Consider the following 22,492-nt stretch of genomic DNA (forward strand, 5'->3'; position numbering starts at 1 on the left):
AATACGTTGTTAATAACAGACAATTCCTTGGTCCTTGATGAACAGAGAACTGATGAGTTGACTAATAGTGAATCAGATTTATTTTCTTTTGCCCCTGTATTGCCGTCCCAAGTTCGTAAACTACTCCGAAATTTAGACTGTAAGAAATCAGGTGGGTCTGACCAAATTGAACCAATTTTTTAAAAATTGTCAGCAGATATTATTGCCGAACCTATTGCATCGATTTTTAATTTGAGTCTATCCACTAATGTAATTCCACCATCTTGGAAATCGGCTATGGTTATAACTTTATTAAAAGGAGGCGATCCTTCCGATTTGAATAATTATCGTCCAATTTCTAAATTACCGGTTTTAGCAAAAGTTTTTGAATCTATTATAAATGATCAAATGAAAGAATATCTACTTAGTCATGATATTTACAACGCATTTCAGTCAGGATTTAGAGCGGGCCATAGTACGATAACAGCTACTACATGATTTAATTACTGCTCTCGATAATAGACAACATTGTGCTGCCTTATTTTTTTATTTGACAAAAGCGTTTGACTTAGTGGATCATGTTTTACTGTTACGGAGGCTTAAAAGTGTTGGCCTCGATAATTCGGCTGTGAGTTGGTTTAAAAATTATTTATCGGATAGAACTCAATGTGTTGCTGTAGATAATTACACCTCATCCATGGTAATAGTCAGGAAGGGTGTCCCGCAAGGTTCTTTATTGGCACCATTTCTTTTTTCTATTTTTATTAATGAATTGGGGCAGAGAATACAATCCGCAAAGCTACATTTTTATGCTGACGATACAATTATTTACTCCACTGCATCCTCTGTGTCTCAGGCTATTGAAATTCTTAAGGATTCTTTTTATACTTTTCAGCTTACTTTGTTGAAACTAAAATTAGTTTTAAATGTAAATAAAACGAAGTATATTCTTTTTACACGTAGCCGTTCTATGTCTACTGTTATGCCTATTCTGACTATTGAGGGTTTACATATAGAAAGAGTACCAACTTATAAATATGTAGGAATATGGCTCGATGAGAAGTTAGCCTTTGATGTTCACATTAATTACTTGGTGAAAAGGCTTAAACCAAGACTGGGTTTTCTTTTTCGGGAAAAAAAATGTTTTTCCTTTATAGCTAGAAAGAGAATAATACAGAGTACTATTTTACCTATTTTAGACTATGGTGATGTTGTTTACATGCATGCGTCTACATATTTATTGAAAAGGCTGGATGGCGTTTATCATGCTGCACTGCGTTTTATAACAAATTCTTGTTCACGTACTCATCATTGTTTGCTGCACAACTATTTGGGTTGGTCCTCTTTATATCAAAGAAGGAAATCCCATATGTTAGAATTTATTGTAAAGACATTGATGGGTAGACTTCCAAATTACATTACTAGTCTTCTATGTTTATGTAGAAAGAACTATAGCACTAGATCATCTAATGGGATTAAATTAGTAGTACCTAGGGTACATTCAGAGCATGGTAAATCATCTTTCTCCTACTATGCTCCATGGCTGTGGAATGAATTTGAAGCTACTGTCCCTCCTGAAACAATTCCTCCTTTGAATGTATTAAAAATTTTTACTGCAGCATACAATGATTGAATCATGCTGTTGTTTTACTTGATTTATGATGAATGTTGTGCCCTGACTTTCTGGAATGTTTTATATGTGTTTGTGTGTGATTTGTAGTGTGGCCATCTTGGCCAGGACTCCCTGGAGGAAGGGATTTCTTTTAATCTCAATGGGACCTTCCTGGAAAAATAAAGGAAATAAAATAAAATACATGTTAAGTTGTGGTGTTGTTAGGATATTACTACAGAGCCTGTGACAGTTTCTCAGTGGAAGAACTGGGATCCAGGGCCACAGACGTCTGCAAAAAACTGCTTTAAAAACCTTCGAGATGCAGGTTGGCGATCTTATTGTTTTTGTTTTCATGGCAAGTTGTGGTGTTGTTAGGATATTCCTACAGAGTCTGTGACAGTTTGTCAGTTTGCCAGGGTCGGTGACGTCTCCTCTCCTGGAGTAAAATACAAGTATTAGTGGTCTTGCTGCAAAATCGGGTAAAGGCCACAGCCAGGCTTGAGGGCAAGTCGTCAGCAGACTTTCCCTGGTGGTCTAGTGGTTAGGATTCGGCGCTCTCACCGCCGCGGCCCGGGTTCGATTCCCGGTCAGGGAATGAGTTTTTGCCCACCACCGGCGGCCGTGATTGTAAAATGGCGAAATACGAACTCAAGCGCTAACACCCTCGTCGAGAAGCAGGGCCAAGGAAAAGTTTATGTGTGAAAAAGAACTCCTTCGAGCCGGAGTTGAACCAGCGACCTAAGGATTGCCAACTTGCCACCTACAGTCCTCCGCTCTTCCAGCTGAGCTATCGAAGGCACACTGATTGGGGACAGAACCTCAACATATCAGGTTGCTGAATCTCCGCCACTGGCTAAAACTGCTACAGACATACATGCTGGTTGTTTCGATTAAGTGATGCAAAGACAACCCGATCTTCCCATACCGGGAGTCGAACCCGGGCCGCCTGGGTGAAAACCAGGAATCCTGACCGCTAGACCATATGGGATCTTCCTTATGCCTGGAGCAGACCCTTTTACTTCTAGTGTGTGACCGTCCCCTTTAAGAACATGGGAATGATCCGAAGGGATTGTTTACTGAATTCAATTTCATCAGGCTCAACAGAGGGAGCTCTCATTTGCCTCATGAGGGGCTCAGTTTCCTCCCATTCTTGCGATGGTATAATAGACAGTACAAACTGGTCGTAAAGCAATGTCCTTGTGACAGTACTCATGCAATGCATTTTAAAAGACGCATAGTATTGTATGGTAACCGTTATCCTACTGACAAAGCAGCCTATTGTTGGACTGTCAATTTTTAATATTTCTCAATCAATCCAATAATAATAATAACAAAAACTATGGGTTAATAAAACGGCTAAGGGCTGACAGCATAGTAAACGAGGCAGAGCGAGCCAGCCAGGAGTCGAACCTAGAATCTTCTGATCCGTAGTCAGACGCTTTATCCATTGCACCACTGGCCCCCTGATCAGGTGTCCGTCAGCTTACACGCCACCTGTTGGTTTTCGACTGGGCAGAGGCCTGTGATGACATCTACTTTTTCTCATGCTATTAACAGACCTGGACCCAACATCAGGAAGGGGTCAGATGAGGGGCCTGCTACAAAAACCTTCAAGATGGAGGCCTCACATGTTGGGGATCTCAATTCTCAATTCAAATCTTAAACGTCAATTTAAAAATTTTAATGTACAGGCTTTTTTGCATGATCTATATAATAGTGATTTACAGTTGGTTTCAATTATACCTGATGTGGTTGATGCTTGGGATTATTTCAAATCTATCTTTCTAGAAATTTGTGATAAACATGCTCCTTTACGTAGATTTCGGGTGAGAGGTAGAAATAATATTTGGTTCAATCAATCCGTCTCTAATCTTATTAAGCAAAGAAACGTGGCTTGGTCTAAAGCAAAGAAAACAAATGGTGAGGAGGACTGGTCTCAATATAGATTATTACGAAATAAGTGTACAAAATTAATATAAAGTTCGAAGAGTCAGTATTATTTAAACCTGATTAATGATAACATGAATTGTCCTTCTAAATTTTGGAAATTAACGAAATCTTTTATAGGATCAAATACATCCACTAATCTTCCAAAAGTTTTAAAATTGAATCAAAGATTGATTACAGACAAGGCTGATATTGTTAATACGTTTAATAGTAATTTTATTTCAGCTGGTTTGATAACAGACAATTCCTTGGTCCTTGATGAACAGAGAACTGATGAGTTGACTAATAGTGAATCAGATTTATTTTCTTTTGCCCCTGTATTGCCGTCCCAAGTTCGTAAACTACTCCGAAATTTAGACTGTAAGAAATCAGGTGGGTCTGACCAAATTGAACCAATTTTTTAAAAATTGTCAGCAGATATTATTGCCGAACCTATTGCATCGATTTTTAATTTGAGTCTATCCACTAATGTAATTCCACCATCTTGGAAATCGGCTATGGTTATAACTTTATTAAAAGGAGGCGATCCTTCCGATTTGAATAATTATCGTCCGATTTCTAAATTACCGGTTTTAGCAAAAGTTTTTGAATCTATTATAAATGATCAAATGAAAGAATATCTACTTAGTCATGATATTTACAACGCATTTCAGTCAGGATTTAGAGCGGGCCATAGTACGATAACAGCTACTACATGATTTAATTACTGCTCTCGATAATAGACAACATTGTGCTGCCTTATTTTTTTATTTGACAAAAGCGTTTGACTTAGTGGATCATGTTTTACTGTTACGGAGGCTTAAAAGTGTTGGCCTCGATAATTCGGCTGTGAGTTGGTTTAAAAATTATTTATCGGATAGAACTCAATGTGTTGCTGTAGATAATTACACCTCATCCATGGTAATAGTCAGGAAGGGTGTCCCGCAAGGTTCTTTATTGGCACCATTTCTTTTTTCTATTTTTATTAATGAATTGGGGCAGAGAATACAATCCGCAAAGCTACATTTTTATGCTGACGATACAATTATTTACTCCACTGCATCCTCTGTGTCTCAGGCTATTGAAATTCTTAAGGATTCTTTTTATACTTTTCAGCTTACTTTGTTGAAACTAAAATTAGTTTTAAATGTAAATAAAACGAAGTATATTCTTTTTACACGTAGCCGTTCTATGTCTACTGTTATGCCTATTCTGACTATTGAGGGTTTACATATAGAAAGAGTACCAACTTATAAATATGTAGGAATATGGCTCGATGAGAAGTTAGCCTTTGATGTTCACATTAATTACTTGGTGAAAAGGCTTAAACCAAGACTGGGTTTTCTTTTTCGGGAAAAAAAATGTTTTTCCTTTATAGCTAGAAAGAGAATAATACAGAGTACTATTTTACCTATTTTAGACTATGGTGATGTTGTTTACATGCATGCGTCTACATATTTATTGAAAAGGCTGGATGGCGTTTATCATGCTGCACTGCGTTTTATAACAAATTCTTGTTCACGTACTCATCATTGTTTGCTGCACAACTATTTGGGTTGGTCCTCTTTATATCAAAGAAGGAAATCCCATATGTTAGAATTTATTGTAAAGACATTGATGGGTAGACTTCCAAATTACATTACTAGTCTTCTATGTTTATGTAGAAAGAACTATAGCACTAGATCATCTAATGGGATTAAATTAGTAGTACCTAGGGTACATTCAGAGCATGGTAAATCATCTTTCTCCTACTATGCTCCATGGCTGTGGAATGAATTTGAAGCTACTGTCCCTCCTGAAACAATTCCTCCTTTGAATGTATTAAAAATTTTTACTGCAGCATACAATGATTGAATCATGCTGTTGTTTTACTTGATTTATGATGAATGTTGTGCCCTGACTTTCTGGAATGTTTTATATGTGTTTGTGTGTGATTTGTAGTGTGGCCATCTTGGCCAGGACTCCCTGGAGGAAGGGATTTCTTTTAATCTCAATGGGACCTTCCTGGAAAAATAAAGGAAATAAAATAAAATACATGTTAAGTTGTGGTGTTGTTAGGATATTACTACAGAGCCTGTGACAGTTTCTCAGTGGAAGAACTGGGATCCAGGGCCACAGACGTCTGCAAAAAACTGCTTTAAAAACCTTCGAGATGCAGGTTGGCGATCTTATTGTTTTTGTTTTCATGGCAAGTTGTGGTGTTGTTAGGATATTCCTACAGAGTCTGTGACAGTTTGTCAGTTTGCCAGGGTCGGTGACGTCTCCTCTCCTGGAGTAAAATACAAGTATTAGTGGTCTTGCTGCAAAATCGGGTAAAGGCCACAGCCAGGCTTGAGGGCAAGTCGTCAGCAGACTTTCCCTGGTGGTCTAGTGGTTAGGATTCGGCGCTCTCACCGCCGCGGCCCGGGTTCGATTCCCGGTCAGGGAATGAGTTTTTGCCCACCACCGGCGGCCGTGATTGTAAAATGGCGAAATACGAACTCAAGCGCTAACACCCTCGTCGAGAAGCAGGGCCAAGGAAAAGTTTATGTGTGAAAAAGAACTCCTTCGAGCCGGAGTTGAACCAGCGACCTAAGGATTGCCAACTTGCCACCTACAGTCCTCCGCTCTTCCAGCTGAGCTATCGAAGGCACACTGATTGGGGACAGAACCTCAACATATCAGGTTGCTGAATCTCCGCCACTGGCTAAAACTGCTACAGACATACATGCTGGTTGTTTCGATTAAGTGATGCAAAGACAACCCGATCTTCCCATACCGGGAGTCGAACCCGGGCCGCCTGGGTGAAAACCAGGAATCCTGACCGCTAGACCATATGGGATCTTCCTTATGCCTGGAGCAGACCCTTTTACTTCTAGTGTGTGACCGTCCCCTTTAAGAACATGGGAATGATCCGAAGGGATTGTTTACTGAATTCAATTTCATCAGGCTCAACAGAGGGAGCTCTCATTTGCCTCATGAGGGGCTCAGTTTCCTCCCATTCTTGCGATGGTATAATAGACAGTACAAACTGGTCGTAAAGCAATGTCCTTGTGACAGTACTCATGCAATGCATTTTAAAAGACGCATAGTATTGTATGGTAACCGTTATCCTACTGACAAAGCAGCCTATTGTTGGACTGTCAATTTTTAATATTTCTCAATCAATCCAATAATAATAATAACAAAAACTATGGGTTAATAAAACGGCTAAGGGCTGACAGCATAGTAAACGAGGCAGAGCGAGCCAGCCAGGAGTCGAACCTAGAATCTTCTGATCCGTAGTCAGACGCTTTATCCATTGCACCACTGGCCCCCTGATCAGGTGTCCGTCAGCTTACACGCCACCTGTTGGTTTTCGACTGGGCAGAGGCCTGTGATGACATCTACTTTTTCTCATGCTATTAACAGACCTGGACCCAACATCAGGAAGGGGTCAGATGAGGGGCCTGCTACAAAAACCTTCAAGATGGAGGCCTCACATGTTGGGGATCTCAATTCTCAATTCAAATCTTAAACGTCAATTTAAAAATTTTAATGTACAGGCTTTTTTGCATGATCTATATAATAGTGATTTACAGTTGGTTTCAATTATACCTGATGTGGTTGATGCTTGGGATTATTTCAAATCTATCTTTCTAGAAATTTGTGATAAACATGCTCCTTTACGTAGATTTCGGGTGAGAGGTAGAAATAATATTTGGTTCAATCAATCCGTCTCTAATCTTATTAAGCAAAGAAACGTGGCTTGGTCTAAAGCAAAGAAAACAAATGGTGAGGAGGACTGGTCTCAATATAGATTATTACGAAATAAGTGTACAAAATTAATATAAAGTTCGAAGAGTCAGTATTATTTAAACCTGATTAATGATAACATGAATTGTCCTTCTAAATTTTGGAAATTAACGAAATCTTTTATAGGATCAAATACATCCACTAATCTTCCAAAAGTTTTAAAATTGAATCAAAGATTGATTACAGACAAGGCTGATATTGTTAATACGTTTAATAGTAATTTTATTTCAGCTGGTTTGATAACAGACAATTCCTTGGTCCTTGATGAACAGAGAACTGATGAGTTGACTAATAGTGAATCAGATTTATTTTCTTTTGCCCCTGTATTGCCGTCCCAAGTTCGTAAACTACTCCGAAATTTAGACTGTAAGAAATCAGGTGGGTCTGACCAAATTGAACCAATTTTTTAAAAATTGTCAGCAGATATTATTGCCGAACCTATTGCATCGATTTTTAATTTGAGTCTCAATCCACTAATGTAATTCCACCATCTTGGAAATCGGCTATGGTTATGCCTTTATTAAAAGGAGGCGATCCTTCCGATTTGAATAATTATCGTCCGATTTCTAAATTACCGGTTTTAGCAAAAGTTTTTGAATCGATTATAAATGATCAAATGAAAGAATATCTACTTAGTCATGATATTTACAACGCATTTCAGTCAGGATTTAGAGCGGGCCATAGTACGATAACAGCTACTACATGATTTAATTACTGCTCTCGATAATAGACAACATTGTGCTGCCTTATTTTTTTATTTGACAAAAGCGTTTGACTTAGTGGATCATGTTTTACTGTTACGGAGGCTTAAAAGTGTTGGCCTCGATAATTCGGCTGTGAGTTGGTTTAAAAATTATTTATCGGATAGAACTCAATGTGTTGCTGTAGATAATTACACCTCATCCATGGTAATAGTCAGGAAGGGTGTCCCGCAAGGTTCTTTATTGGCACCATTTCTTTTTTCTATTTTTATTAATGAATTGGGGCAGAGAATACAATCCGCAAAGCTACATTTTTATGCTGACGATACAATTATTTACTCCACTGCATCCTCTGTGTCTCAGGCTATTGAAATTCTTAAGGATTCTTTTTATACTTTTCAGCTTACTTTGTTGAAACTAAAATTAGTTTTAAATGTAAATAAAACGAAGTATATTCTTTTTACACGTAGCCGTTCTATGTCTACTGTTATGCCTATTCTGACTATTGAGGGTTTACATATAGAAAGAGTACCAACTTATAAATATGTAGGAATATGGCTCGATGAGAAGTTAGCCTTTGATGTTCACATTAATTACTTGGTGAAAAGGCTTAAACCAAGACTGGGTTTTCTTTTTCGGGAAAAAAAATGTTTTTCCTTTATAGCTAGAAAGAGAATAATACAGAGTACTATTTTACCTATTTTAGACTATGGTGATGTTGTTTACATGCATGCGTCTACATATTTATTGAAAAGGCTGGATGGCGTTTATCATGCTGCACTGCGTTTTATAACAAATTCTTGTTCACGTACTCATCATTGTTTGCTGCACAACTATTTGGGTTGGTCCTCTTTATATCAAAGAAGGAAATCCCATATGTTAGAATTTATTGTAAAGACATTGATGGGTAGACTTCCAAATTACATTACTAGTCTTCTATGTTTATGTAGAAAGAACTATAGCACTAGATCATCTAATGGGATTAAATTAGTAGTACCTAGGGTACATTCAGAGCATGGTAAATCATCTTTCTCCTACTATGCTCCATGGCTGTGGAATGAATTTGAAGCTACTGTCCCTCCTGAAACAATTCCTCCTTTGAATGTATTAAAATTTTTTACTGCAGCATACAATGATTGAATCATGCTGTTGTTTTACTTGATTTATGATGAATGTTGTGCCCTGACTTTCTGGAATGTTTTATATGTGTTTGTGTGTGATTTGTAGTGTGGCCATCTTGGCCAGGACTCCCTGGAGGAAGGGATTTCTTTTAATCTCAATGGGACCTTCCTGGAAAAATAAAGGAAATAAAATAAAATACATGTTAAGTTGTGGTGTTGTTAGGATATTACTACAGAGCCTGTGACAGTTTCTCAGTGGAAGAACTGGGATCCAGGGCCACAGACGTCTGCAAAAAACTGCTTTAAAAACCTTCGAGATGCAGGTTGGCGATCTTATTGTTTTTGTTTTCATGGCAAGTTGTGGTGTTGTTAGGATATTCCTACAGAGTCTGTGACAGTTTGTCAGTTTGCCAGGGTCGGTGACGTCTCCTCTCCTGGAGTAAAATACAAGTATTAGTGGTCTTGCTGCAAAATCGGGTAAAGGCCACAGCCAGGCTTGAGGGCAAGTCGTCAGCAGACTTTCCCTGGTGGTCTAGTGGTTAGGATTCGGCGCTCTCACCGCCGCGGCCCGGGTTCGATTCCCGGTCAGGGAATGAGTTTTTGCCCACCACCGGCGGCCGTGATTGTAAAATGGCGAAATACGAACTCAAGCGCTAACACCCTCGTCGAGAAGCAGGGCCAAGGAAAAGTTTATGTGTGAAAAAGAACTCCTTCGAGCCGGAGTTGAACCAGCGACCTAAGGATTGCCAACTTGCCACCTACAGTCCTCCGCTCTTCCAGCTGAGCTATCGAAGGCACACTGATTGGGGACAGAACCTCAACATATCAGGTTGCTGAATCTCCGCCACTGGCTAAAACTGCTACAGACATACATGCTGGTTGTTTCGATTAAGTGATGCAAAGACAACCCGATCTTCCCATACCGGGAGTCGAACCCGGGCCGCCTGGGTGAAAACCAGGAATCCTGACCGCTAGACCATATGGGATCTTCCTTATGCCTGGAGCAGACCCTTTTACTTCTAGTGTGTGACCGTCCCCTTTAAGAACATGGGAATGATCCGAAGGGATTGTTTACTGAATTCAATTTCATCAGGCTCAACAGAGGGAGCTCTCATTTGCCTCATGAGGGGCTCAGTTTCCTCCCATTCTTGCGATGGTATAATAGACAGTACAAACTGGTCGTAAAGCAATGTCCTTGTGACAGTACTCATGCAATGCATTTTAAAAGACGCATAGTATTGTATGGTAACCGTTATCCTACTGACAAAGCAGCCTATTGTTGGACTGTCAATTTTTAATATTTCTCAATCAATCCAATAATAATAATAACAAAAACTATGGGTTAATAAAACGGCTAAGGGCTGACAGGCTTAGTAAACGAGGCAGAGCGAGCCAGCCAGGAGTCGAACCTAGAATCTTCTGATCCGTAGTCAGACGCTTTATCCATTGCACCACTGGCCCCCTGATCAGGTGTCTGTGAGCTTACACGCCACCTGTTGGTTTTCGACTGGGCAGAGGCCTGTGATGACATCTACTTTTTCTCATGCTATTAACAGACCTGGACCCAACATCAGGAAGGGGTCAGATGAGGGGCCTGCTACAAAAACCTTCAAGATGGAGGCCTCACATGTTGGGGATCTCAATTCTCAATTCAAATCTTAAACGTCAATTTAAAAATTTTAATGTACAGGCTTTTTTGCATGATCTATATAATAGTGATTTACAGTTGGTTTCAATTATACCTGATGTGGTTGATGCTTGGGATTATTTCAAATCTATCTTTCTAGAAATTTGTGATAAACATGCTCCTTTACGTAGATTTCGGGTGAGAGGTAGAAATAATATTTGGTTCAATCAATCCGTCTCTAATCTTATTAAGCAAAGAAACGTGGCTTGGTCTAAAGCAAAGAAAACAAATGGTGAGGAGGACTGGTCTCAATATAGATTATTACGAAATAAGTGTACAAAATTAATATAAAGTTCGAAGAGTCAGTATTATTTAAACCTGATTAATGATAACATGAATTGTCCTTCTAAATTTTGGAAATTAACGAAATCTTTTATAGGATCAAATACATCCACTAATCTTCCAAAAGTTTTAAAATTGAATCAAAGATTGATTACAGACAAGGCTGATATTGTTAATACGTTTAATAGTAATTTTATTTCAGCTGGTTTGATAACAGACAATTCCTTGGTCCTTGATGAACAGAGAACTGATGAGTTGACTAATAGTGAATCAGATTTATTTTCTTTTGCCCCTGTATTGCCGTCCCAAGTTCGTAAACTACTCCGAAATTTAGACTGTAAGAAATCAGGTGGGTCTGACCAAATTGAACCAATTTTTTAAAAATTGTCAGCAGATATTATTGCCGAACCTATTGCATCGATTTTTAATTTGAGTCTATCCACTAATGTAATTCCACCATCTTGGAAATCGGCTATGGTTATGCCTTTATTAAAAGGAGGCGATCCTTCCGATTTGAATAATTATCGTCCGATTTCTAAATTACCGGTTTTAGCAAAAGTTTTTGAATCTATTATAAATGATCAAATGAAAGAATATCTACTTAGTCATGATATTTACAACGCATTTCAGTCAGGATTTAGAGCGGGCCATAGTACGATAACAGCTACTACATGATTTAATTACTGCTCTCGATAATAGACAACATTGTGCTGCCTTATTTTTTTATTTGACAAAAGCGTTTGACTTAGTGGATCATGTTTTACTGTTACGGAGGGTTAAAAGTGTTGGCCTCGATAATTCGGCTGTGAGTTGGTTTAAAAATTATTTATCGGATAGAACTCAATGTGTTGCTGTAGATAATTACACCTCATCCATGGTAATAGTCAGGAAGGGTGTCCCGCAAGGTTCTTTATTGGCACCATTTCTTTTTTCTATTTTTATTAATGAATTGGGGCAGAGAATACAATCCGCAAAGCTACATTTTTATGCTGACGATACAATTATTTACTCCACTGCATCCTCTGTGTCTCAGGCTATTGAAATTCTTAAGGATTCTTTTTATACTTTTCAGCTTACTTTGTTGAAACTAAAATTAGTTTTAAATGTAAATAAAACGAAGTATATTCTTTTTACACGTAGCCGTTCTATGTCTACTGTTATGCCTATTCTGACTATTGAGGGTTTACATATAGAAAGAGTACCAACTTATAAATATGTAGGAATATGGCTCGATGAGAAGTTAGCCTTTGATGTTCACATTAATTACTTGGTGAAAAGGCTTAAACCAAGACTGGGTTTTCTTTTTCGGGAAAAAAAATGTTTTTCCTTTATAGCTAGAAAGAGAATAATACAGAGTACTATTTTACCTATTTTAGACTATGGTGATGTTGTTTACATGCATGCGTCTACATATTTATTGAAAAGGCTGGATGGCGTTTATCATGCTGCACTGCGTTTTATAACAAATTCTTGTTCACGTACTCATCATTGTTTGCTGCACAACTATTTGGGTTGGTCCTCTTTATATCAAAGAAGGAAATCCCATATGTTAGAATTTATTGTAAAGACATTGATGGGTAGACTTCCAAATTACATTACTAGTCTTCTATGTTTATGTAGAAAGAACTATAGCACTAGATCATCTAATGGGATTAAATTAGTAGTACCTAGGGTACATTCAGAGCATGGTAAATCATCTTTCTCCTACTATGCTCCATGGCTGTGGAATGAATTTGAAGCTACTGTCCCTCCTGAAACAATTCCTCCTTTGAATGTATTAAAAATTTTTACTGCAGCATACAATGATTGAATCATGCTGTTGTTTTACTTGATTTATGATGAATGTTGTGCCCTGACTTTCTGGAATGTTTTATATGTGTTTGTGTGTGATTTGTAGTGTGGCCATCTTGGCCAGGACTCCCTGGAGGAAGGGATTTCTTTTAATCTCAATGGGACCTTCCTGGAAAAATAAAGGAAATAAAATAAAATACATGTTAAGTTGTGGTGTTGTTAGGATATTACTACAGAGCCTGTGACAGTTTCTCAGTGGAAGAACTGGGATCCAGGGCCACAGACGTCTGCAAAAAACTGCTTTAAAAACCTTCGAGATGCAGGTTGGCGATCTTATTGTTTTTGTTTTCATGGCAAGTTGTGGTGTTGTTAGGATATTCCTACAGAGTCTGTGACAGTTTGTCAGTTTGCCAGGGTCGGTGACGTCTCCTCTCCTGGAGTAAAATACAAGTATTAGTGGTCTTGCTGCAAAATCGGGTAAAGGCCACAGCCAGGCTTGAGGGCAAGTCGTCAGCAGACTTTCCCTGGTGGTCTAGTGGTTAGGATTTGGCGCTCTCACCGCCGCGGCCCGGGTTCGATTCCCGGTCAGGGAATGAGTTTTGCCCACCACCGGCGGCCGTGATTGTAAAATGGCGAAATACGAACTCAAGCGCTAACACCCTCGTCGAGAAGCAGGGCCAAGGAAAAGTTTATGTGTGAAAAAGAACTCCTTCGAGCCGGAGTTGAACCAGCGACCTAAGGATTGCCAATTTGCCACCTACAGTCCTCCGCTCTTCCAGCTGAGCTATCGAAGGCACACTGATTGGGGACAGAACCTCAACATATCAGGTTGCTGAATCTCCGCCACTGGCTAAAACTGCTACAGACATACATGCTGGTTGTTTCGATTAAGTGATGCAAAGACAACCCGATCTTCCCATACCGGGAGTCGAACCCGGGCCGCCTGGGTGAAAACCAGGAATCCTGACCGCTAGACCATATGGGATCTTCCTTATGCCTGGAGCAGACCCTTTTACTTCTAGTGTGTGACCGTCCCCTTTAAGAACATGGGAATGATCCGAAGGGATTGTTTACTGAATTCAATTTCATCAGGCTCAACAGAGGGAGCTCTCATTTGCCTCATGAGGGGCTCAGTTTCCTCCCATTCTTGCGATGGTATAATAGACAGTACAAACTGGTCGTAAAGCAATGTCCTTGTGACAGTACTCATGCAATGCATTTTAAAAGACGCATAGTATTGTATGGTAACCGTTATCCTACTGACAAAGCAGCCTATTGTTGGACTGTCAATTTTTAATATTTCTCAATCAATCCAATAATAATAATAACAAAAACTATGGGTTAATAAAACGGCTAAGGGCTGACAGCATAGTAAACGAGGCAGAGCGAGCCAGCCAGGAGTCGAACCTAGAATCTTCTGATCCGTAGTCAGACGCTTTATCCATTGCACCACTGGCCCCCTGACCAGGTGTCCGTGAGCTTACACGCCACCTGTTGGTTTTCGACTGGGCAGAGGCCTGTGATGACATCTACTTTTTCTCATGCTATTAACAGACCTGGACCCAACATCAGGAAGGGGTCAGATGAGGGGCCTGCTACAAAAACCTTCAAGATGGAGGCCTCACATGTTGGGGATCTCAATTCTCAATTCAAATCTTAAACGTCAATTTAAAAATTTTAATGTACAGGCTTTTTTGCATGATCTATATAATAGTGATTTACAGTTGGTTTCAATTATACCTGATGTGGTTGATGCTTGGGATTATTTCAAATCTATCTTTCTAGAAATTTGTGATAAACATGCTCCTTTACGTAGATTTCGGGTGAGAGGTAGAAATAATATTTGGTTCAATCAATCCGTCTCTAATCTTATTAAGCAAAGAAACGTGGCTTGGTCTAAAGCAAAGAAAACAAATGGTGAGGAGGACTGGTCTCAATATAGATTATTACGAAATAAGTGTACAAAATTAATATAAAGTTCGAAGAGTCAGTATTATTTAAACCTGATTAATGATAACATGAATTGTCCTTCTAAATTTTGGAAATTAACGAAATCTTTTATAGGATCAAATACATCCACTAATCTTCCAAAAGTTTTAAAATTGAATCAAAGATTGATTACAGACAAGGCTGATATTGTTAATACGTTTAATAGTAATTTTATTTCAGCTGGTTTGATAACAGACAATTCCTTGGTCCTTGATGAACAGAGAACTGATGAGTTGACTAATAGTGAATCAGATTTATTTTCTTTTGCCCCTGTATTGCCGTCCCAAGTTCGTAAACTACTCCGAAATTTAGACTGTAAGAAATCAGGTGGGTCTGACCAAATTGAACCAATTTTTTAAAAATTGTCAGCAGATATTATTGCCGAACCTATTGCATCGATTTTTAATTTGAGTCTATCCACTAATGTAATTCCACCATCTTGGAAATCGGCTATGGTTATGCCTTTATTAAAAGGAGGCGATCCTTCCGATTTGAATAATTATCGTCCGATTTCTAAATTACCGGTTTTAGCAAAAGTTTTTGAATCTATTATAAATGATCAAATGAAAGAATATCTACTTAGTCATGATATTTACAACGCATTTCAGTCAGGATTTAGAGCGGGCCATAGTACGATAACAGCTACTACATGATTTAATTACTGCTCTCGATAATAGACAACATTGTGCTGCCTTATTTTTTTATTTGACAAAAGCGTTTGACTTAGTGGATCATGTTTTACTGTTACGGAGGCTTAAAAGTGTTGGCCTCGATAATTCGGCTGTGAGTTGGTTTAAAAATTATTTATCGGATAGAACTCAATGTGTTGCTGTAGATAATTACACCTCATCCATGGTAATAGTCAGGAAGGGTGTCCCGCAAGGTTCTTTATTGGCACCATTTCTTTTTTCTATTTTTATTAATGAATTGGGGCAGAGAATACAATCCGCAAAGCTACATTTTTATGCTGACGATACAATTATTTACTCCACTGCATCCTCTGTGTCTCAGGCTATTGAAATTCTTAAGGATTCTTTTTATACTTTTCAGCTTACTTTGTTGAAACTAAAATTAGTTTTAAATGTAAATAAAACGAAGTATATTCTTTTTACACGTAGCCGTTCTATGTCTACTGTTATGCCTATTCTGACTATTGAGGGTTTACATATAGAAAGAGTACCAACTTATAAATATTTAGGAATATGGCTCGATGAGAAGTTAGCCTTTGATGTTCACATTAATTACTTGGTGAAAAGGCTTAAACCAAGACTGGGTTTTCTTTTTCGGGAAAAAAAATGTTTTTCCTTTATAGCTAGAAAGAGAATAATACAGAGTACTATTTTACCTATTTTAGACTATGGTGATGTTGTTTACATGCATGCGTCTGCATATTTATTGAAAAGGCTGGATGGCGTTTATCATGCTGCACTGCGTTTTATAACAAATTCTTGTTCACGTACTCATCATTGTTTGCTGCACAACTATTTGGGTTGGTCCTCTTTATATCAAAGAAGGAAATCCCATATGTTAGAATTTATTGTAAAGACATTGATGGGTAGACTTCCAAATTACATTACTAGTCTTCTATGTTTATGTAGAAAGAACTATAGCACTAGATCATCTAATGGGATTAAATTAGTAGTACCTAGGGTACATTCAGAGCATGGTAAATCATCTTTCTCCTACTATGCTCCATGGCTGTGGAATGAATTTCAAGCTACTGTCCCTCCTGAAACAATTCCTCCTTTGAATGTATTAAAATTTTTTACTGCAGCATACAATGATTGAATCATGCTGTTGTTTTACTTGATTTATGATGAATGTTGTGCCCTGACTTTCTGGAATGTTTTATATGTGTTTGTGTGTGATTTGTAGTGTGGCCATCTTGGCCAGGACTCCCTGGAGGAAGGGATTTCTTTTAATCTCAATGGGACCTTCCTGGAAAAATAAAGGAAATAAAATAAAATACATGTTAAGTTGTGGTGTTGTTAGGATATTACTACAGAGCCTGTGACAGTTTCTCAGTGGAAGAACTGGGATCCAGGGCCACAGACGTCTGCAAAAAACTGCTTTAAAAACCTTCGAGATGCAGGTTGGCGATCTTATTGTTTTTGTTTTCATGGCAAGTTGTGGTGTTGTTAGGATATTCCTACAGAGTCTGTGACAGTTTGTCAGTTTGCCAGGGTCGGTGACGTCTCCTCTCCTGGAGTAAAATACAAGTATTAGTGGTCTTGCTGCAAAATCGGGTAAAGGCCACAGCCAGGCTTGAGGGCAAGTCGTCAGCAGACTTTCCCTGGTGGTCTAGTGGTTAGGATTCGGCGCTCTCACCGCCGCGGCCCGGGTTCGATTCCCGGTCAGGGAATGAGTTTTGCCCACCACCGGCGGCCGTGATTGTAAAATGGCGAAATACGACCTCAAGCGCTAACACCCTCGTCGAGAAGCAGGGCCAAGGAAAAGTTTATGTGTGAAAAAGAAATCCTTTGAGCCGGAGTTGAACCAGCGACCTAAGGATTGCCAACTTGCCACCTACAGTCCTCCGCTCTTCCAGCTGAGCTATCGAAGGCACACTGATTGGGGACAGAACCTCAACATATCAGGTTGCTGAATCTCCGCCACTGGCTAAAACTGCTACAGACATACATGCTGGTTGTTTCGATTAAGTGATGCAAAGACAACCCGATCTTCCCATACCGGGAGTCGAACCCGGGCCGCCTGGGTGAAAACCAGGAATCCTGACCGCTAGACCATATGGGATCTTCCTTATGCCTGGAGCAGACCCTTTTACTTCTAGTGTGTGACCGTCCCCTTTAAGAACATGGGAATGATCCGAAGGGATTGTTTACTGAATTCAATTTCATCAGGCTCAACAGAGGGAGCTCTCATTTGCCTCATGAGGGGCTCAGTTTCCTCCCATTCTTGCGATGGTATAATAGACAGTACAAACTGGTCGTAAAGCAATGTCCTTGTGACAGTACTCATGCAATGCATTTTAAAAGACGCATAGTATTGTATGGTAACCGTTATCCTACTGACAAAGCAGCCTATTGTTGGACTGTCAATTTTTAATATTTCTCAATCAATCCAATAATAATAATAACAAAAACTATGGGTTAATAAAACGGCTAAGGGCTGACAGCATAGTAAACGAGGCAGAGCGAGCCAGCCAGGAGTCGAACCTAGAATCTTCTGATCCGTAGTCAGACGCTTTATCCATTGCACCACTGGCCCCCTGATCAGGTGTCCGTGAGCTTACACGCCACCTGTTGGTTTTCGACTGGGCAGAGGCCTGTGATGACATCTACTTTTTCTCATGCTATTAACAGACCTGGACCCAACATCAGGAAGGGGTCAGATGAGGGGCCTGCTACAAAAACCTTCAAGATGGAGGCCTCACATGTTGGGGATCTCAATTCTCAATTCAAATCTTAAACGTCAATTTAAAAATTTTAATGTACAGGCTTTTTTGCATGATCTATATAATAGTGATTTACAGTTGGTTTCAATTATACCTGATGTGGTTGATGCTTGGGATTATTTCAAATCTATCTTTCTAGAAATTTGTGATAAACATGCTCCTTTACGTAGATTTCGGGTGAGAGGTAGAAATAATATTTGGTTCAATCAATCCGTCTCTAATCTTATTAAGCAAAGAAACGTGGCTTGGTCTAAAGCAAAGAAAACAAATGGTGAGGAGGACTGGTCTCAATATAGATTATTACGAAATAAGTGTACAAAATTAATATAAAGTTCGAAGAGTCAGTATTATTTAAACCTGATTAATGATAACATGAATTGTCCTTCTAAATTTTGGAAATTAACGAAATCTTTTATAGGATCAAATACATCCACTAATCTTCCAAAAGTTTTAAAATTGAATCAAAGATTGATTACAGACAAGGCTGATATTGTTAATACGTTTAATAGTAATTTTATTTCAGCTGGTTTGATAACAGACAATTCCTTGGTCCTTGATGAACAGAGAACTGATGAGTTGACTAATAGTGAATCAGATTTATTTTCTTTTGCCCCTGTATTGCCGTCCCAAGTTCGTAAACTACTCCGAAATTTAGACTGTAAGAAATCAGGTGGGTCTGACCAAATTGAACCAATTTTTTAAAAATTGTCAGCAGATATTATTGCCGAACCTATTGCATCGATTTTTAATTTGAGTCTATCCACTAATGTAATTCCACCATCTTGGAAATCGGCTATGGTTATGCCTTTATTAAAAGGAGGCGATCCTTCCGATTTGAATAATTATCGTCCGATTTCTAAATTACCGGTTTTAGCAAAAGTTTTTGAATCTATTATAAATGATCAAATGAAAGAATATCTACTTAGTCATGATATTTACAACGCATTTCAGTCAGGATTTAGAGCGGGCCATAGTACGATAACAGCTACTACATGATTTAATTACTGCTCTCGATAATAGACAAAATTGTGCTGCCTTATTTTTTTATTTGACAAAAGCGTTTGACTTAGTGGATCATGTTTTACTGTTACGGAGGCTTAAAAGTGTTGGCCTCGATAATTCGGCTGTGAGTTGGTTTAAAAATTATTTATCGGATAGAACTCAATGTGTTGCTGTAGATAATTACACCTCATCCATGGTAATAGTCAGGAAGGGTGTCCCGCAAGGTTCTTTATTGGCACCATTTCTTTTTTCTATTTTTATTAATGAATTGGGGCAGAGAATACAATCCGCAAAGCTACATTTTTATGCTGACGATACAATTATTTACTCCACTGCATCCTCTGTGTCTCAGGCTATTGAAATTCTTAAGGATTCTTTTTATACTTTTCAGCTTACTTTGTTGAAACTAAAATTAGTTTTAAATGTAAATAAAACGAAGTATATTCTTTTTACACGTAGCCGTTCTATGTCTACTGTTATGCCTATTCTGACTATTGAGGGTTTACATATAGAAAGAGTACCAACTTATAAATATTTAGGAATATGGCTCGATGAGAAGTTAGCCTTTGATGTTCACATTAATTACTTGGTGAAAAGGCTTAAACCAAGACTGGGTTTTCTTTTTCGGGAAAAAAAATGTTTTTCCTTTATAGCTAGAAAGAGAATAATACAGAGTACTATTTTACCTATTTTAGACTATGGTGATGTTGTTTACATGCATGCGTCTGCATATTTATTGAAAAGGCTGGATGGCGTTTATCATGCTGCACTGCGTTTTATAACAAATTCTTGTTCACGTACTCATCATTGTTTGCTGCACAACTATTTGGGTTGGTCCTCTTTATATCAAAGAAGGAAATCCCATATGTTAGAATTTATTGTAAAGACATTGATGGGTAGACTTCCAAATTACATTACTAGTCTTCTATGTTTATGTAGAAAGAACTATAGCACTAGATCATCTAATGGGATTAAATTAGTAGTACCTAGGGTACATTCAGAGCATGGTAAATCATCTTTCTCCTACTATGCTCCATGGCTGTGGAATGAATTTCAAGCTACTGTCCCTCCTGAAACAATTCCTCCTTTGAATGTATTAAAAATTTTTACTGCAGCATACAATGATTGAATCATGCTGTTGTTTTACTTGATTTATGATGAATGTTGTGCCCTGACTTTCTGGAATGTTTTATATGTGTTTGTGTGTGATTTGTAGTGTGGCCATCTTGGCCAGGACTCCCTGGAGGAAGGGATTTCTTTTAATCTCAATGGGACCTTCCTGGAAAAATAAAGGAAATAAAATAAAATACATGTTAAGTTGTGGTGTTGTTAGGATATTACTACAGAGCCTGTGACAGTTTCTCAGTGGAAGAACTGGGATCCAGGGCCACAGACGTCTGCAAAAAACTGCTTTAAAAACCTTCGAGATGCAGGTTGGCGATCTTATTGTTTTTGTTTTCATGGCAAGTTGTGGTGTTGTTAGGATATTCCTACAGAGTCTGTGACAGTTTGTCAGTTTGCCAGGGTCGGTGACGTCTCCTCTCCTGGAGTAAAATACAAGTATTAGTGGTCTTGCTGCAAAATCGGGTAAAGGCCACAGCCAGGCTTGAGGGCAAGTCGTCAGCAGACTTTCCCTGGTGGTCTAGTGGTTAGGATTCGGCGCTCTCACCGCCGCGGCCCGGGTTCGATTCCCGGTCAGGGAATGAGTTTTTGCCCACCACCGGCGGCCGTGATTGTAAAATGGCGAAATACGAACTCAAGCGCTAACACCCTCGTCGAGAAGCAGGGCCAAGGAAAAGTTTATGTGTGAAAAAGAACTCCTTCGAGCCGGAGTTGAACCAGCGACCTAAGGATTGCCAACTTGCCACCTACAGTCCTCCGCTCTTCCAGCTGAGCTATCGAAGGCACACTGATTGGGGACAGAACCTCAACATATCAGGTTGCTGAATCTCCGCCACTGGCTAAAACTGCTACAGACATACATGCTGGTTGTTTCGATTAAGTGATGCAAAGACAACCCGATCTTCCCATACCGGGAGTCGAACCCGGGCCGCCTGGGTGAAAACCAGGAATCCTGACCGCTAGACCATATGGGATCTTCCTTATGCCTGGAGCAGACCCTTTTACTTCTAGTGTGTGACCGTCCCCTTTAAGAACATGGGAATGATCCGAAGGGATTGTTTACTGAATTCAATTTCATCAGGCTCAACAGAGGGAGCTCTCATTTGCCTCATGAGGGGCTCAGTTTCCTCCCATTCTTGCGATGGTATAATAGACAGTACAAACTGGTCGTAAAGCAATGTCCTTGTGACAGTACTCATGCAATGCATTTTAAAAGACGCATAGTATTGTATGGTAACCGTTATCCTACTGACAAAGCAGCCTATTGTTGGACTGTCAATTTTTAATATTTCTCAATCAATCCAATAATAATAATAACAAAAACTATGGGTTAATAAAACGGCTAAGGGCTGACAGGCTTAGTAAACGAGGCAGAGCGAGCCAGCCAGGAGTCGAACCTAGAATCTTCTGATCCGTAGTCAGACGCTTTATCCATTGCACCACTGGCCCCCTGATCAGGTGTCTGTGAGCTTACACGCCACCTGTTGGTTTTCGACTGGGCAGAGGCCTGTGATGACATCTACTTTTTCTCATGCTATTAACAGACCTGGACCCAACATCAGGAAGGGGTCAGATGAGGGGCCTGCTACAAAAACCTTCAAGATGGAGGCCTCACATGTTGGGGATCTCAATTCTCAATTCAAATCTTAAACGTCAATTTAAAAATTTTAATGTACAGGCTTTTTTGCATGATCTATATAATAGTGATTTACAGTTGGTTTCAATTATACCTGATGTGGTTGATGCTTGGGATTATTTCAAATCTATCTTTCTAGAAATTTGTGATAAACATGCTCCTTTACGTAGATTTCGGGTGAGAGGTAGAAATAATATTTGGTTCAATCAATCCGTCTCTAATCTTATTAAGCAAAGAAACGTGGCTTGGTCTAAAGCAAAGAAAACAAATGGTGAGGAGGACTGGTCTCAATATAGATTATTACGAAATAAGTGTACAAAATTAATATAAAGTTCGAAGAGTCAGTATTATTTAAACCTGATTAATGATAACATGAATTGTCCTTCTAAATTTTGGAAATTAACGAAATCTTTTATAGGATCAAATACATCCACTAATCTTCCAAAAGTTTTAAA

General features: G+C 38.9%; 18 non-coding genes across 18 annotated transcripts; 6 read left to right on the forward strand and 12 right to left on the reverse strand.

Annotated features, from left to right (window-relative positions):
• The first annotated feature begins 2,114 nt into the window (after positions 1-2,114).
• Positions 2,115-2,186, forward strand: trnae-cuc (transfer RNA glutamic acid (anticodon CUC)). Its single transcript has one exon. It is a non-coding gene; the product is annotated as a tRNA-Glu (tRNA).
• A 115-nt stretch (positions 2,187-2,301) lies between these two features.
• trnay-gua (transfer RNA tyrosine (anticodon GUA)) lies at positions 2,302-2,388 on the reverse strand. The gene is given in 2 exon segments: positions 2,302-2,337; positions 2,352-2,388. It is a non-coding gene; the product is annotated as a tRNA-Tyr (tRNA).
• A 119-nt stretch (positions 2,389-2,507) lies between these two features.
• Positions 2,508-2,579, reverse strand: trnae-uuc (transfer RNA glutamic acid (anticodon UUC)). Its single transcript has one exon. It is a non-coding gene; the product is annotated as a tRNA-Glu (tRNA).
• Positions 2,580-5,873: 3,294 nt separating this feature from the next.
• On the forward strand, positions 5,874-5,945 carry trnae-cuc (transfer RNA glutamic acid (anticodon CUC)). The gene has a single exon. It is a non-coding gene; the product is annotated as a tRNA-Glu (tRNA).
• A 115-nt stretch (positions 5,946-6,060) lies between these two features.
• Positions 6,061-6,147, reverse strand: trnay-gua (transfer RNA tyrosine (anticodon GUA)). The gene is given in 2 exon segments: positions 6,061-6,096; positions 6,111-6,147. It is a non-coding gene; the product is annotated as a tRNA-Tyr (tRNA).
• Positions 6,148-6,266: 119 nt separating this feature from the next.
• Positions 6,267-6,338, reverse strand: trnae-uuc (transfer RNA glutamic acid (anticodon UUC)). Its single transcript has one exon. It is a non-coding gene; the product is annotated as a tRNA-Glu (tRNA).
• A 3,296-nt stretch (positions 6,339-9,634) lies between these two features.
• Positions 9,635-9,706, forward strand: trnae-cuc (transfer RNA glutamic acid (anticodon CUC)). The gene has a single exon. It is a non-coding gene; the product is annotated as a tRNA-Glu (tRNA).
• A 115-nt stretch (positions 9,707-9,821) lies between these two features.
• Positions 9,822-9,908, reverse strand: trnay-gua (transfer RNA tyrosine (anticodon GUA)). Its single transcript is given in 2 exon segments — positions 9,822-9,857; positions 9,872-9,908. It is a non-coding gene; the product is annotated as a tRNA-Tyr (tRNA).
• A 119-nt stretch (positions 9,909-10,027) lies between these two features.
• On the reverse strand, positions 10,028-10,099 carry trnae-uuc (transfer RNA glutamic acid (anticodon UUC)). The gene has a single exon. It is a non-coding gene; the product is annotated as a tRNA-Glu (tRNA).
• A 3,295-nt stretch (positions 10,100-13,394) lies between these two features.
• Positions 13,395-13,466, forward strand: trnae-cuc (transfer RNA glutamic acid (anticodon CUC)). The gene has a single exon. It is a non-coding gene; the product is annotated as a tRNA-Glu (tRNA).
• Positions 13,467-13,580: 114 nt separating this feature from the next.
• Positions 13,581-13,667, reverse strand: trnay-gua (transfer RNA tyrosine (anticodon GUA)). The gene is given in 2 exon segments: positions 13,581-13,616; positions 13,631-13,667. It is a non-coding gene; the product is annotated as a tRNA-Tyr (tRNA).
• Positions 13,668-13,786: 119 nt separating this feature from the next.
• Positions 13,787-13,858, reverse strand: trnae-uuc (transfer RNA glutamic acid (anticodon UUC)). Its single transcript has one exon. It is a non-coding gene; the product is annotated as a tRNA-Glu (tRNA).
• Positions 13,859-17,152: 3,294 nt separating this feature from the next.
• trnae-cuc (transfer RNA glutamic acid (anticodon CUC)) lies at positions 17,153-17,224 on the forward strand. The gene has a single exon. It is a non-coding gene; the product is annotated as a tRNA-Glu (tRNA).
• A 114-nt stretch (positions 17,225-17,338) lies between these two features.
• trnay-gua (transfer RNA tyrosine (anticodon GUA)) lies at positions 17,339-17,425 on the reverse strand. Its single transcript is given in 2 exon segments — positions 17,339-17,374; positions 17,389-17,425. It is a non-coding gene; the product is annotated as a tRNA-Tyr (tRNA).
• A 119-nt stretch (positions 17,426-17,544) lies between these two features.
• On the reverse strand, positions 17,545-17,616 carry trnae-uuc (transfer RNA glutamic acid (anticodon UUC)). Its single transcript has one exon. It is a non-coding gene; the product is annotated as a tRNA-Glu (tRNA).
• Positions 17,617-20,910: 3,294 nt separating this feature from the next.
• trnae-cuc (transfer RNA glutamic acid (anticodon CUC)) lies at positions 20,911-20,982 on the forward strand. Its single transcript has one exon. It is a non-coding gene; the product is annotated as a tRNA-Glu (tRNA).
• A 115-nt stretch (positions 20,983-21,097) lies between these two features.
• Positions 21,098-21,184, reverse strand: trnay-gua (transfer RNA tyrosine (anticodon GUA)). Its single transcript is given in 2 exon segments — positions 21,098-21,133; positions 21,148-21,184. It is a non-coding gene; the product is annotated as a tRNA-Tyr (tRNA).
• A 119-nt stretch (positions 21,185-21,303) lies between these two features.
• On the reverse strand, positions 21,304-21,375 carry trnae-uuc (transfer RNA glutamic acid (anticodon UUC)). Its single transcript has one exon. It is a non-coding gene; the product is annotated as a tRNA-Glu (tRNA).
• Positions 21,376-22,492: the final 1,117 nt, after the last annotated feature.

Source organism: Siphateles boraxobius, unplaced genomic scaffold (assembly GCF_051911475.1).
Source record: "Siphateles boraxobius isolate OS27281-9 unplaced genomic scaffold, OSU_SipBor_1 77, whole genome shotgun sequence".
Classification (NCBI taxonomy): Eukaryota; Metazoa; Chordata; class Actinopteri; order Cypriniformes; family Leuciscidae; genus Siphateles; species Siphateles boraxobius.